This window comes from Lepisma saccharinum, chromosome 15, assembly GCF_977018435.1.
Source record: "Lepisma saccharinum chromosome 15, izLepSacc3.1, whole genome shotgun sequence".
In the NCBI taxonomy this organism is placed as follows: Eukaryota; Metazoa; Arthropoda; class Insecta; order Zygentoma; family Lepismatidae; genus Lepisma; species Lepisma saccharinum.
This window is the reverse complement of record NC_139243.1, coordinates 7,515,654-7,535,455: the sequence shown is the minus strand read 5'-3', so window position 1 is coordinate 7,535,455 and position 19,802 is coordinate 7,515,654. Positions and strand designations below refer to the sequence as shown.

The following is a 19,802-nucleotide window of genomic DNA, read 5'->3' as shown; positions in this document are numbered from 1 at the left end:
CTAGAGTGTGTTGACAACCCACTTACAACTAAAAAAAAAAATAGAGATGCCAACGTTGCTGTAAGATGAAGAGAGAGAGAGATTTATAGCTGGCAACAGTGGTGTACGATGTCCTCCCTCTTCTGTGCAATATGATATTATGATGTTACTGTAGTTTTTGACGAGGATTACGAGTTAACTAAAAAAAACCTGCAACTAGAGAGAGTTGCCAGCACACACACGCTGTTGTAAGAGAGATGGATGACTGGGGGGCAGCATTTCCGGCTATTCACAGTGGCGGATGTACTTCCTGTTTTTTCAAAAGCTAACAATAATGATGGAATTTCATGCTGACGCATTTATTTCGTTCAAAAATTCGCGTTCAACACAGATGATGCTATGTAATTTTCACATCAGCTCAGCCAACTGTTGAGAAATAATGACGTCAGGTAACAGCATTGGTGGGGGTGACGTGATGAATTTACGAAAGTAGGAAAATTATATTGCTAAAAATTGAAGTATAGAACTATTTTCTAGAGCGGATTTCTACTAGTCTACGTTGTTAACCTACATATTACTCCTCGACTAATAAAACTAGAAGCTCGAGGGCATCAGGTCTTATTTTTATTGTGAGCTGCAAGGAGAACATTGTGATTGTGATTGAAATTAACTAGCGTGAGTAAATTTGTTTGTTAGCTTGCATGAGTTGGCTTTGTGTTATATAAATAGGTAGTGTTGCTTCTGTGAGTTGATTCTGTAATAGCCAAACAGATGTAAAGGAATTGTAGATAAAAGGTAAAACTCTCTACAAAAGCCAAACAATCCTTAAGCATATTGTGGAAGGAATATATACTCGCAAAGCACGCAAAAAGAGAGAGAGAAAGTATACAAGTTTTGAGTGTGTTGCATGTATCTCTCTTTTTTTTTTCTTGCTTTTTTTATATATATATATTTATTACATATTACTATATACATCAAGCATATGCAAAATAGCAATATGCGGGGTGTAAGAGGGCGATTTTCTGGTAAGGCGCCCAACAGTTAACCTCACTTCCACGTAGTACACCCTGGACTGTAGAGTAACGAGGCTCTGGCGTCTGGCAGACGAGTATAATTTTGCGTGTGTTAGCCTGTTTTTTTGTGCGTTTGATATTTAGTGGAGGTACATAGTGTTTCGAATTTTATTATTATTTAGTTTTATACACAGAAAAGATATTAAACATAAAATTAAATAAAATATATCTAATTATGTTTTTTTTATCACAACAAGCATTCATAAAAAAATAGCAATAATGTGGTTTAAAGTTTTTTAACGTAATTGCTACGTAAACAAAATGGCCGACTTGCAATGAGTGTGTCAAAGTTTTTTTAAGCCTAATTGCTACGTAAACAAAATAGCCGACTTGCAATGACTGTGTCAAATATGAATAGATTGAGAGATGGAAAGAGAAGTTAAATATGCTTAAATAAAGTGCTCCTCTGTGCATAGCACCATACCATAAAAGCATATAGGAAGACTGCCATGTTTATGCATGAAACTTAAATATACATATAAAATTAAAATATTTGGTGCTGACCACATCACACATTGCTGACTTTGCATTGTATTTTCCTATATTCACATATGCACAGTAAGGCTAATCGGGACTAGGCCTACAGTTTTTTTAAAGTAGGATCCGAACCACTATGTATTTTTATCGGGTTCGAACCTAGGACCTCTTGATTACAAGGCAACAACACAACCACCGCACTTTCGAGCCCTAGTGAATATGTAGGAAAAAACAACGGTATATACATAATCCAAAGTTGCGTGGTTCTAGGCCCCATAGGAACCAAGAAAATCAATGTCTTGGAAAAACATCTTAAGATATTTGTCTTAATCTTTAAGAAAGTCGACTTCCGGTCTGTCAAGATGTTACTTCCGGTCTGTCAAGAAAATTTTCTTAAGATATTTGTCTTAAGATGTTTTCCAAGATATTGATTTTCTTGTCTCCTAATTGACCTAGGATGATGATTTTAGGTTTGTTGGATAGGATTTGACGAAAACTATACGATTAGCAAATAAAATTGATTCCACCCCCTCAAGTTTCGAAAATATAGACAATTTTTTTATTTTTTGAGAAACTTGATTTGCTGGCTTAGTTTTTACCCTATTTCGAAAATTTTAATGACATTTGATAAAAAATTGAATGTACTCTACAACCTATTGGAAACATAATGATTAGTGCTTACTGTTTTCGAGTTATTTTAAATTTAAATTTCAAGATGTAATTTCTAAGTTGTTTTGTAACTCGTAAACTATGGGTCGTAGAAAACCCATTCTTGTTTTATCTGCTATTGCCCGACAAATACTATAAACACAAATAATGTTTATTGTTTGATTTAAAAAAAAAAAGATCGAAAATAATTTTGTTTTCTGATAATAAAAAATGTGTGTATGGAAAAAAAATACGATTGTGTAATTTTTTATGATGTATGTTTGCATGTAAAAATAAGTATACCTGAAAGTTTTAGAATTTCAAAATAGCTATATATATATATTTGCTATATCAGCCAAAAAACAATAGAATATATATAAACAAGTACATTTTCATAGTTTCATACCTCTACTAGATTGGTAGAAAAATATACTAATGGGCAATAAAATCTGAAGATTCGTGTCTAGCAAAAATAAGCTAAATAGAATTACACATGCATACAATATTTATTGTGCTTTTTTCTATCTACAATCATATTTTTCTTATATATTTTTTTAAATTTTTTTACAGGGTTGATTAAAGCACATATTTGAGGAAAACAACGCCACCCATATATAAATAAACCCCTCAAACTAACACTAATTAGAATTAGCCTACAAAATTTTTCTCATAAGGCATTTTTTTTGTAAACACTCTACCACCAACAGATCACATATAAATAAACATACCCCCCCAAAAAAATGCGCTCCATGAAAAGTTGCCCTGTGTACCTGCGTGCCAGGCAAGCATTTGGCTGCCACTGAACTATGTTCCGGATGCAATAAACACATCACAATTGCGTATGCCAAGAAGCATAAGCTTACTTGTCTAAGCGAAAGTACATCTGGGGCCCAGCCTTCGACCTCCACCAAGAGGAAGGCAGAAGCAACCTCCATCAATGCACCACCCACGAAACGCGTCAAGACCGTGGCGAAAGCGAACCAATCTGCTTTCGAGCGTTTGTTAGAGGACTTTGTCCTCACTTCGGAGGGCTCATGCGACGTGCGTAGCTTTTTGGAGAACGTGCAAACCAAAATTATTTCTATCCTCGGTGATGCGCTTGCAACGCACTCAACCAAATTCTACGCATCGCTACGTTGCCAGTACAAGAAGCCGTCTGATGAAATTTACAGCTTCTGCCACAACACCAAGGCGAAGACGTTGCATCTGGCGGATGTCGATAACCTCGAGGTCATCTACAACCAGTTTGCCGAGGAGCTGGTGGCAAAACAAGAAGAACACCAAGCTAAGGGCTCGGGGGGTTCGCTGTGTGGGGAGCGTCAAGAACTGTGCGTCAAACTTTGCAAGTTTGTGCCTCTCTCCGCCTCCAGCTACGTCCCCTTACCACCTACCACCTACCATTGCGGCAAAAAAGTCCGTCCTGAACATTCAGTGCTTTCTCTGGTCGGTGCTTGCAGCGTTGCACCCTGTCCACTGGAAAAACCAACCACACCGGGTTAACCACTACATGCAGTACGAGCCAGAGCTGGAAGATGCGATGGCTGGGATCGACTACCCGGTGGAGGTCCCGGATATTCGAAAGTTTGAGGCCCGTACACACAACCCTCGGTTGGCCATCAACGTTTATGGCCTCACTGACAAAAATGTGGTGTACCCTATCCGGGTGAGCGATGTAGACGACGATGGTGCGCAGGAAATTCACCTTCTGCTCATCAAGGACGAGACCCATCACCATTACACCCTCATTCGCTCGCTCTCTCGGCTTGTTTTGAGCCAACGGAGCAGTGATAGTCACCACGTCGAGGTGTGTCGCAGGTGCTTGTCTATATTTCATAATCGAGAACAGCAGGATTATCAGCGCATCAGAGGTCCCAACATCGCTGCAGAGAAGCTCGCTCGCCACAAACTTTATTGTAATGCCAACGAGCCGGGTGTGGCAGTCTTGCCCAAACCTGGCACCGTGGAGCGTTTCCACATGCACGGTGCCATGGTGGAGCATCCCGCTATCATCATCGCGGATTTCGAGGCCTTCCTCAAACCCCTGTCCACTTGCGATCCCGATCCCGAAGTTTCCTCCACCACCCCTTACCAACTCCACGAGGCATCCAGTTTCGCATACGTTGTGGTGCGACGAGACCAGCACATCGCCCCCGAGCCCTACGTGTACCGTGGCCCCGACGCAGCCAAACACTTCCTCGAGAGGATGGTTGTCGAGGCCAACGAGATAGGGAAGGTACTGTTGGCCCCCAAGTCTATGCTCCCACTGTCCCCCGACGATCAACGTAGACACGACGAGGCCATCGCTTGCCCTGTCTGCGTCAAGGAGTACACCGCCAACAACCGTAAAGTCCAACACCACGATCACTTTAACGGTAGGTATGTTGGTCCTTGGTGCAACGGATGCAACCTCATGGCCCGGGACCCGCGATTTATCCCTGTGTTTTTTCACAATGGCTCGGGATACGACTACCACCATCTGGTGCCTCACTTTGGGTACGACGACATGCGAATCAACGTCCTGGCGCAGAACGAGGAGCGTTACATTAGCTTGAGCAAGTGGGTGCGAATCCCAGGATCACACTCTACCGTCGAGCTTCGCTTCCTCGACTCCCTGAGGTTCCTCCCAGCAAGCCTCGATGCTCTCGCAGGGAAGCTTAGCGACGAGCAAATGCTCATTACCTCCGGAAACTTTCCGAACTTGGACGCCGGCCTCTTCAAGCGTAAGGGGGTCTATCCCTACGAATACATCACAGACCCTTCCAAGTTCGCGGAGACGTCGCTACCTCCCCAGGCGAAGTTCTACAGTCAGCTACGAGGCTCGAACATCACCGACGAAGAATATCACCATGCCCAGTCCATGTGGCGCGAGCTGGGCTGTCGAACTCTCGGGGACTACCACGACGCCTACCTCAGACTTGATGTGACGCTCCTCGCCGACGTGTTCCAGACGTTCCGTGCGACCGCAATGAAGATCTACCAGCTGGACCCCGCCTACTTCTATAGTCTCCCCGGACTGGCGTGGTCAGCCATGTTTCTGGTGACGAAGATCGAGCTGGAGCTTCTTTCCGATTATGACATGGTGCTGTTTGTGGAACGCGCTATCCGGGGTGGCATGGTCCAGGTGTCGCAGCGACACTCGCGCGCCAACAATCACCACATGGCCACCGGCTACGACCCCTCACAACCGTCCAGCTACATCATGTACACGGACGTCAATAACCTCTACGGGCACTCCATGATGCAGCCACTCCCCTTTAGAGGCTTCGAGTGGGCTGACCCCTCCAACTTTGACGTTGAAGGTTTCGATGATTCAGAACATGGGTTCTTCGCCGAGGTTGATCTGCAATTCTCCGAGAAGCTGCAGGATTTGTTCTGCGATCTTCCCCCTGCACCCGAGTTCAAGTGTCCACCCGATTCCAACCAGACGAAGCTCGTCATGGATTTCGAACCCAAGAAGAATTACGTCCTGCACTACCAGAATCTCCGGTGGTTGATGCAGCGAGGGGTCACGGTCCACGCAGTTCACCGCATCCTCAAGTTCGAGCATTCTCCGTGGCTGCGTCCATATATTGAAGTCAACACCAAACACCGCACCGCAGCCACGTCCGAGCTTGATAAGGATTTCTTCAAGCTCATGAACAATGCGGTGTTCGGGAAAACCATGGAGAATGTACGGAATCGTGTAGATGTGAGGCTAATATCAAACAAAGCACAATGTCGCAGGCTCGTAGCAAACCCGTTATTCAAATCGAGGACCATTTATAATGAACAGCTTGCTCTGGTGCATATGAGGAAGAGCGAGGTGATGCTCAACAAGCCAATTTATGTTGGCGCCTCAGTATTAGACCTGAGCAAGCTGCACATGTTTCAAATATATTATGGGAAACTACGCCAGCACTATAACGACAATATCAGCCTACTCTACACGGACACGGACAGCTTGGTGTACCACGTTCGCACGGACGACGCGTACGGGGATATAGCCACAGTTCCATCTTTGGTTAACCTCTTCGACACCTCGGGCTATCCCCAGCAAAACAAGTACGGTATCCTGGCCCGCAACAAGAAGGTGCCTGGCAAACTCAAAGACGAGAAGGACGGTGATGTAATTCTCGAGTTTGCAGGTCTTCGCGCCAAGGCCTATGCCATCAAAGCCGAGGGCAGCGTTACCAAGAAGGCCAAGGGTGTCGGCAGACAGGTGGTTCGGGAGCATCTTACATTCGAGGACTTTGTCGATTGCCTCAAGACCAGGTCGTCGGTTCTAAGAGCAGAACAGCGCATTCAGAGCGTCGACCATATCATCACCACAAACAAAGTTAGAAAAATTGCGCTGGATCCCGATGACGATAAGAGGTGCGTCCTCGAGTGTGGTATTCACACATTGCCTTGGGGGCATCGTCGTTTAGAAATAAATAAGAATTGCGCACAGTGCAAATAATTAGCACTCACCACCACACACAACAATTTTCACTAACTCAAAAAAAAAAATCTTGTTACTCAGTAAAAAAAACACTTTGACTGTCATTACAAAAAAAAAACAACTTTGACCGTATTCTTAAATAACCAGCATGCCTATGAATTTGTTCGGTTTCAAAAAACAGATCATTATGGAAACCATACCAGATCATGAAGTCTTACCTTCCGTGTTACCTAAACTCAACGGTCTGTTGATCATTCACCTCAACAGCATTTGGACGAAATTGGATGAAGACGTCGGCAAAATTTTTTACATCTTCAACAACAATTTACATTTTTACGAAATTCCGATCGACGGGAAACTTCGGATCACTGTGAATCCGGAAAACGTAGGCGAAATCAAAATTTCTACCGGCAAGAACATTTTTCGAATCAAGCACGACAAGATGCTTTCTAACATTGCGTACGATGTTTCAGCAGGAGATTATTTTTACATGGAACTCCTCGGAGATTACGACAAACTCATTCCTCTCTTCGTAGAATTACGAATCGTCTATCCTATTATAAATAACCGTTAACCAAAAATGCCTAACGACATTTTCGGCAACACCAAGCGTGTAGACCATGCAGAAGAGATTCTCATGTTGGACGTTCGTGTTAAGAAGTTGAGGACCGATTTGATCGCTTTGCAGGAGACCTTAAACAAAAGTTTAGAGTCGGAAATCGCTACGCTCCAAACGCAATGTCTCGACCCCATTCTGAAAATCGATTCCGAACTGAAAACGCTCATAAAAAATTATGTCGACGTACCTTCTTACGACAACGTTCAAAATATACAGTTGAGCGTGGATTCGCTTCAAAATGATTTGGCCAAATTACAGCAATTTCAATCGAAAAATGAAGATTTGGAAAAATTGAAACTCGAAATCGAAGAACGAACTTCCGCAATCGAAAAGAATTTCTCCGAACTTCCAACCGTGGTGAACGATATTGATGTAGAACGCTTGCACGTCGTCGTTTCCAAATTACAAGAAGAATTCACCGGCACGTTGGAAGAAATTAAATCCAAGTTACAGACTTTGGAAGATACCATGACGAACCTACCATCGTCGGACGAACTGCAGGTCATCGGTAAAAGCGTCGCGAACATAAAAATTCAATTGGAGGCCTATCAAGATTTCGAACACATTCAAACCACCATCGCTACGCTTCAGGCGTCCTTGGAATTGATCAACGAAGAAATTAAAAATATTCACGCTGAAGCGAGAGCGTTGACGAGCATTCAAGACACGTTGAGCACGGTTCAGCAGAAGATCGAATATTTAGAAAATTTGAACGTCGAATCCAATCTCGCTCATTTTCATCACGTACTGGACAACATACAGGGTGACTTGGAATCGTTACGGACGAGCGTACCTTCGAGCGAAGATTTGGAAAAATTGAAAACGGCGGTGACGGCACTATCCGAATCGAGCGACATCAAAATTTCTTTGAGCGATCTCGAGAGTAGGGTGGCCAATCTCCCCACCTCCAAAGAATTGCACGCTTTGAAAAGAAACATATCACGTATGCTGAAACGACTGGAAACGGAAACGGCGAACGTGGAACAGATTCGAGACGAAATTAGTTCGCTGGTGTCGACGCTGCCCACTTCGCAGAGCGTCGCCGACCTTCACACGCAGTTTACAGAGATGCGAAGCATCGTGAACGATCTTACCGAGAAGAGCTCGAAATTGAATCAAGTCGAGAACCTTCAGAACATCGTCGTCAACATCAGAGATCAAGTCGGAGTGCTGGAATCCACGCAGGAATCGACGCTGGCTTCTTTCGGTGCCAAGTTACAAGAACTCAACGAAAACTACAAGCAGTTGAACGTGGAAGTGAAAATCAAACCGTCGTTGTCGGCCGTAACGGATACCATAGTCGAGCATTTGCTGCCCATCGAAAATAAACTCGGACACGTTCACAGTAATCTGCTCGGCGTCGACACTAAATTCGCTAAACTGCATTCTCTGCAAGCCATCGAAATCAACAGCGTACCCAATCAACAGAGAATCTCCACGTTCGTCGAAGGTAACAAACTGTACATGTTACATCCTTATCATCCGTACTACAAGTTTCTCCTCGATGGCACGATTCAGATAAACGAATTTTCGTACTGGTCTCACGGTAGAAAAGCTAGCGTTCCCACCATGACTTTGATATCGAATCGTGGTGTCCAGAAAGCAGGAAACATTCCTCTGGCACGTTGGAACGAAACGCGCAACATATATGAAATACACGAAGACGAAGATCTTACCGTTTTCGACGTGAGTGCCGGCGATAAGCTGATCATTCAAAACACGAGCGAGGTACCACCCTCTTTGAATCCCATCACGCTTGTGCTTCTCTTGAAACGTAATCTCTAAAAAAATGTCTAGGCAAGCCATCGTCGAAGAATTGCATAAACCTGCACGCCGTAACTACGAACGTTTGGCTGTGGTAACCAAGGGCATCGACGACCTCTGGCAAAGTGACCTCGTGGAGATGAGTAGCGGCAATTTGAAAAACGTACATAAATTGAACAAGGGCAACAAGTACCTCCTCACCGTCATAGACACATTTTCGAAATTCGCATGGGCTCTACCTTTGAAGGCGAAAACGGGAACATGCGTCACGGAAGCATTCAAATTAGTTTTTCGCGAAAGCGGCGGCAGACAACCACGGTTTCTGCAAACGGACAAGGGGAAGGAATTTTACAACGCCGTATTCCAAAAGTTTATTCAAAAACACAAGATTCAACATTATTCGACCTTCAGTCACATCAAAGCCGGCATCGTGGAAAGATTCAATCGAACCTTGAAAACACACATGTGGAAACGATTCACGCTTCGGGGAAATTACAAATGGGGGTCGACATCCTGCCGGAACTCGTCGACACCTATAATGATACGGTACACAGAACGATAGGCATGAAGCCAGCTGACGTTACGAAATCTGACGAGCAGCGTTTAATTTCTACAGTTTACTGTCCAAAGTACACACCCACGACAAAAAAAGCTAAATGCAAAATTGGAGACCGGGTGAGGATCAGCAAATTCAAACGCACCTTCGAGAAGGGATTCACAAAAAATTGGAGCACAGAACTTTTTACGGTGGTTCTAGTTTTACCCGGAAACCGACACACGTATATAATAAAAGATAGTAGCGGTGAGATTTTGAAAGGAAGATTTTACGAAGAGGAACTCTCTAAAACAAAACACCCCGACACGTACCTCATCGAGAAAGTATTGCGTAGGAAAGGTGACAAACTGTTTGTCAAATGGCTGGGACTTCCGGAAAAGAGTTGGATCGACGCGAACGAAGTGATCTTGTGAGTACGTGGAACGTGGTGAAGCGTCTACCGGATCCGGAAAGTCAAACGAGAAAAAAAAAAGAACGGCGAGTTGGTTCCCGACAGCATCCGCTGTCTGATCGTAGGTCCTTCGGGGTGTGGGAAAACGACACTGCTCGTGGACAATTTTCTCCTCGCACCGAATTGGTTAGATTGGAAGAACAGGCACCTGTACGTGTTCTCGAAAAGTTTGGAGCAATCCAAATACCAGCAACTGATGAAAGTGTACGATGGTCTGGACATTGCAACGTTCGCTTCGGAAATAAAACCACTCGACGATTGTCGTGAAAATTCAGTCGTTGTGTTCGACGACGTCATCCTGGAAAATCAAAATGAAATTTGCAACTTTTTCACGCAAGGTCGTCACAAAGAAATGGATTGCTTTTACCTAGCTCAAACGTTTTCCAAAATTCCAAAACAGTTACTACGCGACAACGCTAATTTCATATGTTTGTTTCGTCAAGATCACACCAACCTCAAGCACGCGTACGATGACTACGTAGGCGGAGACATGAACTACAATCAATTTTCGGAACGCTGCTCTTCTTGCTGGAACATTGACGATTTCGGATTCGCTACGATCGACATGACGAGGAAACCCATCGACGGAAAATACAGAAACAAAATCAACGACTTTCTAAACGTTGCAACGTTGTGAGAAACGACGTGTATAAATAACGTCATGACGAAACGAAAAATCGAAGACGAAAATCTCAAGCTTCGCGATTACCTCGCGAAACGCTTCAAAGGTTGGAAATCCGAGAATCGCGGATTCTACGAAGAGAAGAAACGTCAGGATCAACCCGTGATCGATGCCATCAGCGGTCTAGGTAAAGAAATTAAAAGTGTCACGGAACAAAATAAAAATTTGATCAACGAACTCGTACCACTCGCAGCTAAAAGTTACGCTGTACCCACACCCATTTCGAGCATTCCTTCGACGCCGTTCGAACTGAAGGACGTACCGACACGACGTCGAGCCATAGGCAGCACGTCTTCGGATAAGATCGAGTTGGGACCTTTGGCACGAGACTACCTGAGCACGGGGAAGTTCGACAAGGATGAAGTGTTCGGATTGTATCCGAGCATGGAAAGCAACGAAGGCGGCGGGTGGTGTGGAAGATTGGGAAATCGAAGGTGACCTTCGAAGGCAACGACATTAAAGTCAATTTAGGCGACAAGGATAGTTGGAACAGGTATCCGGGTACGGTGGGACTGTGGGAACTCGTCGCCAAAAAGCAGCCGAAAGATTACACCGACGAAGATTACCAAAGTTACAAGGAAATTCTGATCATGACGGATGCCTTGTACCAGAACAACGACGCCTCGCAGAATAGGGTGAAATCGAGCAGCGGCGAGAAGTACAGGAATCTCATCAAACCGATTTGGAACCAGGTCAAAACAGACAGCGGCGTCAAACGCTACAACATGTTACCCAAAGAATTCGTTTGGGTGGACGACGTTAGGAAACTCGTGGACCGATTGTTGGTGATAGCCGGCGAAGAGAATGCAGGCAATCGTAATTTCTACAACGAGAAGGTTGGCATCGTGGACATGATCAGCACGAAACTTTCCAACTTCATCGTGAACGACGACAAGGGCATAGGTCACCTGATCAAAATCATCAACACGCTGCCTCCGAAATTTTGGAACGTGGCCGAAGGAAAGGGACTCGTGAACGACATCATCAACAAGTTACCTTTCGAGATGCATCTACCTGGCTACCAGTACTGCGGACCGGGTACCAAACTCGAGAAAAGATTGGAGAGAGGAGACAAGGGTGTGAATCCGTTGGACGCGGCATGCAAAGATCACGACATCGCCTACAACACCACGCAGACGGATCTGGACGCACGTCACGAAGCAGACAAAAAATTGTAACATGCAGCTTTCGAAAGGTTCGTGAGCAGAGACGCATCGTTGGGTGAACGGGTCGCCGCACTGGGTACCACCATCGCCATGAACACAAAACAAAAATTGGGGTGGGGTATATAAATAACATCCAGTAAAAAAAACAACATGGCTTGCATAACTGATTTGCCGCACGAACTACTATCTAAAATATTCAAAAAGGTAGTTAACGGAGATGTTAATAAACTTGTGATCATAGCTAAAACGACGCCGGCATTTCACATGGGATGCGAAATAGTTCTCAAGGACCGTCTTCGGGAGATCAGTGGAATGAGGTGCGGTGATCTCGACACTCTTCTGTCGGCCGCGGGGAAGAAATTGAACGAGAGGTTGGACGAACTGCACGAGGCGAGGCAGGGGAGAAGACGGGACACCGATGATTGGAGAAAATCTAAGCAGGAGACGGAAGAAATCATCACGCACATCATCGCGTTTTCGGAAGCACGAACTTTCTTCCTCTGTTAAAAAAATATTCGATACAAAAAAAAAATCTCGTGAAAAAATATATATATAAATAACACACATCGTGAATAAAAATTAAATTTCTCTCTAACACCCTGAAAATTTTTCTTTGATATGACGAGTGAAAAAATGAGTGACCTCCAAGCATTAAAACAAATGCTAAATTTATCAGTCGAGTATGTAAAAATTCTGGAATTGGAAGTCGACAAACCTTACACGATAACTTCCGGTTCAATCGTTTCTACCCAGTATGGTCCCAAGGTGCGTCTGTTGCTCAACGGACAATACAGTCTATTTTTACCAGATCGATACGCTATCATGTTATCCGACGAGAAGCTAGCTATCTTAATCGAGAACAAAACTCGAATCGTGTACAAGGGGACAAAGGAACTTCTTGGTAAGAAAACAAAGCATGTAATAGAATTTGTGTAACGGGGCTACGTGGAGTATATATAAAATAACATCCATTGAAAAAAATCTCAGAACATTTATATATAAATAACATACCGTGAAAAAATAACACATAGAGCATCAACATGAAGCCCAAGGGTGTCGTGTACCAGATACCATATTCGAATCTAAAAAATCTAGGTGCCCTCGATGGGTTACTCACCAAGAAACAACGCGAGAAGAAACGTTCTTGCTTGTCGAAAGGACACGGAATGAAATTGCTGCTCAGCACACCTCAATTGAGACGCTTGCAGCGTTCGCGGAAACAGCAAAAGATCGGAGGTTTCATATTCAGCATCCCGGCCATCCTGGCAGCATTGGGGGCCGTTGGAAGTTTGGCCGGCGGAAGTGCCGCCATCGCGAAAACCGTCATCGACTCGAAGAAGAACAAGGCCGAGTTGGAAGAACAGAAACGTCACAACCTGGCCATGGAGAAGAAAAGGGGGAAGGGCGTGATGAGAAAGTTTAAAAAAAAGAAACAGCAGCACTCACCAACCGAGACATTGAATCTCTGATCGAACCGTTACGAATCAAACACTTCAGAGGAGTTTTCATGTCCGACTCGTTACCTTCAACCGTCAAAAGAAGAGAATGTGGAGTAGTCAACTTGGACAATCAAAAAAATCCAGGCACGCATTGGATATGTTACCACAAAAACGATGACAATAACAAAGCATTCGTTTTCGATTCTTTCGGAGGTGTTCCACCTACAAATTTAGTCCATTACCTGAAAACGAACAAAACCTCTATATACTACAACGACGAACGCATTCAAGATTTCGGTGACGTGAACTGCGGTCATCTCTGCCTCTCCGTGCTCGCGTTTCTCTCTAAAATAAATAAGCCACCGCAGGTGGAAGATTTCCAGAAAGCACTGTGGAACCTGAAACAGCATCACGACAATGGGCGTGTTCCATCTCACGAGCGAATCTTCGATCTTGAAACTCACGCTGCACGACGACATCGTCTATCCTAAATCCGTGGCTCTGCGTGCATTCTACAGCATGTACCTCATACCTAACGTCACGCATCACAACAACAAAATTAGCGTCGGAAGCGAACACAACGTCGTCACGCCAGGCCAATACAATCTTTCCACTTTGCAAGCTCAGTTACCCAAAGGCACGTACCTTTCTCAAAATTCGGTCACTCACAGAGTGGAAATCGTGTCGGCGACGGAGACCGTGGACCTGGGCACCATGGGAGAACTTTTAGGTTTCGAGAACGACACCAAACTCGAAGCTGGCATCAAGCACGTAGCAACCAACATTCCTAAATTCTTGGCCATCGAGACTCTGAACGTGCACTGCAACGTGGCCGAAGGCATGATCACGAAATCTTCGGACGGATTAGGAAGTCACAAGCAGACGGGAATCATAGCCACTTTCAAACCAAGTTCCGAGTTCATGGAACCGATCATCTACACGCCCTCTTCGCCGATCTATTTTCCAGTATGTCGCAACCGCATAGACGACATAGAGTTGGTGGTGACGAACGAGAAAGAAGAGGTGGTGGATTTCGCAGGTGCAACGACGACGGCCATCGTGGAGATCAACGTATAATAAATAACACGCATAGTGAAAATGGAGCAAATCGAAAGTTACGAATTGCAATCTTTCCCTCCCAACCGTCGCACGTTCGCCAATCTCAACGAAGCGAACAGGGAGATCGAATACGACGTGGACGTAGGCGATGGGTTCGTTCATCCTCACAGAGCGGACCTCTACCTTCAATTCGACGTGGTGAAGAAGGAAAGCGGAGACGCGTTTCCGCCCAATGCAAATTTGATACTCGTGGACAACTTCGTGCCTCACCTGTTCTCGCAGGTGGAGGTGAGGAAACACAACACCGTCATAGACAGAATAGACTATCCAGGCATCACGTCGACGGCAGTGGGAACATTGAAATTATCCAAAACGGACGCAGCATACTATCAAGCGGGGGGATTCGAAGCGGGGACCAAAATATCGACGAGAAGTCACACGGCGCTCTTTCCCATGCGTCTGCTGCCCGGTTTCTTCTCCGACTACAAGGAGATCATGTGGAAGGGAGGACTGAGGGTCACGTTTCGAAGAGCGGCCAACGACAACGACGCACTAATGCGATACACCAACTTGAACGCCGACGGCACGCCGATAGCCAACACTTTACCCGAAGCGGCGAAATGCGTCATCCGGAGCATGGAATTGAGAATGCCTGTGGTGGAATACGAAACAAACTACGCCCTCAAGTACAAAGCGGAGATCTTGAAAAGTCCGCAGGTGGCGATTCACTTTCACGGTTACCAGTGCGTACAGAAGATGGCGTCGGGAAGTCACATGGAATTCGACGTGACGACGCAGTTCAACAACATACAGTTCGACATGCCAGATTTCGTCGTAGTGCTCTTTCAGACCGGGCGCGATAAGAATCAGGAAAAAGATTCCAGCAAATTCGACGACTGCAAAATCAAGAACGTTTATCTCAAGAATGGACGCAACGAGGTGTTCCCGCGCGAGAATTACAACCTCGACATGACAAAAGACGATTACCTCAAACTTTACGAAGCTTACACCTCTTTCAAACGCGTGACCGAGGGAAGCGTGGACATGTACTACACGCCCAGCGAATTCAAAATCCACAGGCCGATGTTCGTCATCAACGCCACAAAAAGGAAGAAGGTTGTGGTCAACGATCGCAGCAACATCAAGGTCGTCTGCGAGTTCCACGACGCGCTGCCTGCCGATACTCTATGCAGCGTCATCCTGATTGCAGAGAAGTCCTTCGTCCACGACGTGAAGAACGAGAGGGTGACGGAACAGTTTTAACATGTTTAACATGTTTTCTTGCACAAATAAGAAATTTTTTGTACTAGCACAATCAGTTACAATGGCACAATACGAATTTCACTAGTTCAGATCAGTTACAAATGTCAATTTCATTAGTTATCAGTTACAATATCTTTTTTTTTTGCACTATAGCACGAGAGACAAATCAGAAAATTTGCACAAAAAAATTTGTTGTTGTTTTTACACAAGAAAATTAACAATAAAATTATTTCTTTTTTTATCGTTTCAGATGCTGTCGAAACATCAAAAACACATACACACACACTAGAAAAAAAAGCATGCAACCTTATTTGTAACACACACACATATATTTTTTATCTTCATCAAGAAAATATTATAATAAACATAATTATTTTTATCTATATCTCACAATAAAACTCTATATCCAAAAATATAACAACATCAAAATAACACTAGAGTCGTTAGTACACGTTGCATGCATTACGGAGGTCCTCTGTAGAGTTTCATGGAAGTTTGAGAAAAAAAAAAAACACGTGAAACTCTACAGAGGTGTGGTTATCTAGAACCGCAGCCGTTAGAAAACCTTTTACTTTTTTTTGGTTGGGCACCACGCACCCTGGCGAGGTTATAGGGGCCAGGAATCCTAAAAAACAACAATTATTATTTGTTTGTTTGCGTCACAATACGGAAATAATAAAAGGCACGCACGTGCGCGTGTGTGGCACATCGTACCCCCGAGAGAGGTTTACAAAGGTCACGATATATATAAACATTGGCCTCTCTTTTTTTTTCTTCTTTTTTTTTGGGACTTGGAAAAAATTTACAATAAGGTGCATTCGCTCACCACTGTTGCCAGCCATAGGTCTCTCTCTCTCTTCATCTTACAGCAACGTTGGCATCTCTATTTTTTTTTTAGTTGTAAGTGGGTTGCCAACACACTCTAGTTAATAATGCTACATATTATACACACACACGCACACACATACTGTGTTGCTATCCACCCATCTCTCTCTCTTTTACGGCAGTGCGTGTTTGTTGCCGGCTCTCCTTGCCCAGTGTGTGTATGTTACGCCAGTATATAAATTGGCTAAGCCTCAAAAAAAAATAGTAGCTTTTGCTAAGTAGGAAGAAAAAAAAAGCTGTAGGTAGGTGTTGGCAGCGCTGTCGGTTGTTTAATTCCCCCTCTCTCTCTCCTCTCTCTTTTTTGTAAAAGGGCTATGGCAAAAGTACCAGTAGGTTGGCAAAAATTGTTTTATGTACTGTAAGGCAAGCCTCAAGCAAGGTTGCCAGCTCCTTGTTTTAGGTTAGGTTAGACCAAGAGAAAAAAAAGGCTGTAGGTAGGTGTTGGCAGCGCTGTCGGTTGTTTAACTCTTCCCCCTCTCTCTCTCTCTCCTCTCTCTTTTTTGTAAAAGGCTATGGCAAAAGTACCAGTAGGTTGGCAAAAATTGCTTTATGCACTGTAAGGCAAGCCTCAAGCAAGGTTGCCAGCTCCTTGCTTTAGGTTAGGTTAGACAAAAAAAAAACCTTGGTGATTTTTTCGAGTAAGGTGTTGGCAACACTGCGAGAAAATGGGGCTTATGCCTTACAAGAGCAAACCATTAAGGCGAGCCCCAACGAGCCCCACTTTCGGTTGTTGAACCGGGCCACCTGCACTACTATGAGAGGACGGCGTATGGACTTTTGTGTGATAAACGGCGAGAGCGGGTTATCACTATGCTAAATAGTGCGCTCGTAGCTCAAATAAGATGTTCTCCACTGCTGAGAGGACGGCGTAGGGACGCTTGTGTGATAAACGGCGAGAGCGGGTTATCGCTATGCTAAATAGTGCGCTCGTAGCTCAAATAAGATGTTCTGCACTGATGAGAGGACGGCGTAGAGACGCTTGTGTGATAAACGGCGAGAGCGGGTTATCGCAATGCTAAATAGTGCGCTCGTAGCTCAAATAAGATGTTCTGCACTGATGAGAGGACGGCGTAGGGACGCTTGTGTGATAAACGGCGAGAGCGGGTTATCGCTATGCTAAATAGTGCGCTCGTATCTCAAATAAGATGTTCTGCACTGATGAGAGGACGGCGCAGGGACTTTTGTGTGATAAACGGCGAGAGCGGATTATCGCTATGCTAAATAGTGTGCTCGTAGGTCAAATAAGATGTTCTGCACTGATGTGAGGACGGCGTAGGGACGCTTGTGTGACAAACGGCGAGAGCGGATTATCGCTATGCTATATAGTGTGCTCGTAGCTCAAATAAGATGTTCTGCACTGATGAGAGGACGGCGTATGGACTTTTGTGTGATAAACGGCGAGAGCGGGTTATCGCTATGCTAAATAGTGCGCTCGTAGCTCAAATAAGATGTTCTCCACTGCTGAGAGGACGGCGTAGGGACGCTTGTGTGATAAACGGCGAGAGCGGGTTATCGCTATACTAAATAGTGCGCTCGTAGCTCAAATAAGATGTTCTGCACTGATGAGAGGACGTCGTAGGGACGCTTGTGTGATAAACGGCGAGAGCGGGTTATCGCTATTCTAAATAGTGCGCTCGTAGCTCAAATAATATGTTCTGCACTGATGAGAGGACGGCGTAGGGACGATAAACGGCAAGAGCAGGTTATCGCTATGGTAAATAGTGCGCTCGTAGCTCAAATAAGATGTTCTGCACTGATGAGAGGACGGCGTAGGGACGATAAACGGCAAGAGCAGGTTATCGCTATGGTAAATATTGCGCTCGTAGCTCAAATAAGATGTTCTGCACTGATGATAGGACGGCGTAAGGACGATAAACGGCAAGAGCAGGTTATCGCTATGGTAAATAGTGCGCTCGTAGCTCAACTAAGATGTTCTGCACTGATGAGAGGATGGCGTAGGGACTTTTGTGTGATAAACGGCGAGAGCGGATTATCGCTATGCTAAATAGTGTGCTCGTAGGTCAAATAAGATGTTCTGCACTGATGAGAGGACGGCGTAGGTACGCTTGTGTGATAAACGGCGAGAGCGGGTTATCGCTATGCTAAATAGTGCGCTCGTAGCTCAAATAAGATGTTCTGCACTGATGAGAGGACGTCGTAGGGACTCTTGCGTGATAAACGGCGAGAGCGTGTTATCGCTATGCTAAATATTGCGCTCGTAGCTCAAATAAGATGTTCTGCACTGATGAGAGGACGGCGTAGGGACTCATGCGTGATAATCGGCGAGAGCGTGTTATCGCTATGCTAAATATTGCGCTCGTAGCTCAAATAAGGTGTTCTGCACTGATGAGAGGACGTCGTAGTGACTCTTGCGTGATAAACGGCGAGAGCGGGTTATCGCTATGCTAAATATTGCGCTCGTAGCTCAAATAGGATGTTCTGCACTGATGAGAGGACGGCGTATGGACTTGTGTGTGATAAACGGCGAGAGCGGGTTATCGCTATGCTATATAGTGCGCTCGTAGCTCAAATAAGATGTTCTTCACTGATGAGAGGACGTCGTAGGGACTCTTGCGTGATAAACGGCGAGAGCTTGTTATCGCTATGCTAAATATTGCGCTCGTAGCTCAAATAAGATGTTCTGCACTGATGATAGGACGGCGTAAGGACGATAAACGGCAAGACCAGGTTATCGCTATGGTAAATAGTGCGCTCGTAGCTCAAATAAGATGTTCTGCACTGATGAGAGGACGGCGTAGGGACGCTTGTGTGATAAACGGCGAGAGCGGTTTATCGCTATGCTAAATAGTGCGCTCGTAGCTCAAATAAGATGTTCTGCACTGATGAGAGGACGTCGTAGGGACTCTTGCGTGATAAACGGCGAGAGCGTGTTATCGCTATGCTAAATATTGCGCTCGTAGCTCAACTAAGATGTTCTGCACTGATGATAGGACGGCGTAGGGACGATAAACGGCAAGAGCAGGTTATCGCTATGGTAAATAGTGCGCTCGTAGCTCAAATAAGATGTTCTGCACGGATTATAGGACGGCGTAGGGACGCTTGTGTGATAAACGGCAAGAGCGGGTTATCGCTATGGTAAATAGTGCGCTCGTAGCTCAAATAAGATGTTCTGCACGGATTATAGGACGGCGTAGGGACGCTTGTGTGATAAACGGCGAGAGCGGGTTATCGCTATGCTAAATATTGCGCTCGTAGCTCAAATAAGATGTTCTGCACTGATGATAGGACGGCGTAAGGACGATAAACGGCAAGAGCAGGTTATCGCTATGGTAAATAGTGCGCTCGTAGCTCAAATAAGAT

The 19,802-nt window shown here is 44.9% G+C and overlaps 1 protein-coding gene across 2 annotated transcripts in view; it reads right to left on the bottom strand.

Moving 5' to 3' along the window:
- The window catches only part of LOC145999383 (glycine receptor subunit alpha-4-like), a 110,946-nt gene that overhangs the window by 5,293 nt on the left and 85,851 nt on the right, over positions 1-19,802 (bottom strand). The gene's annotated exons all lie outside the window — the stretch shown is intronic.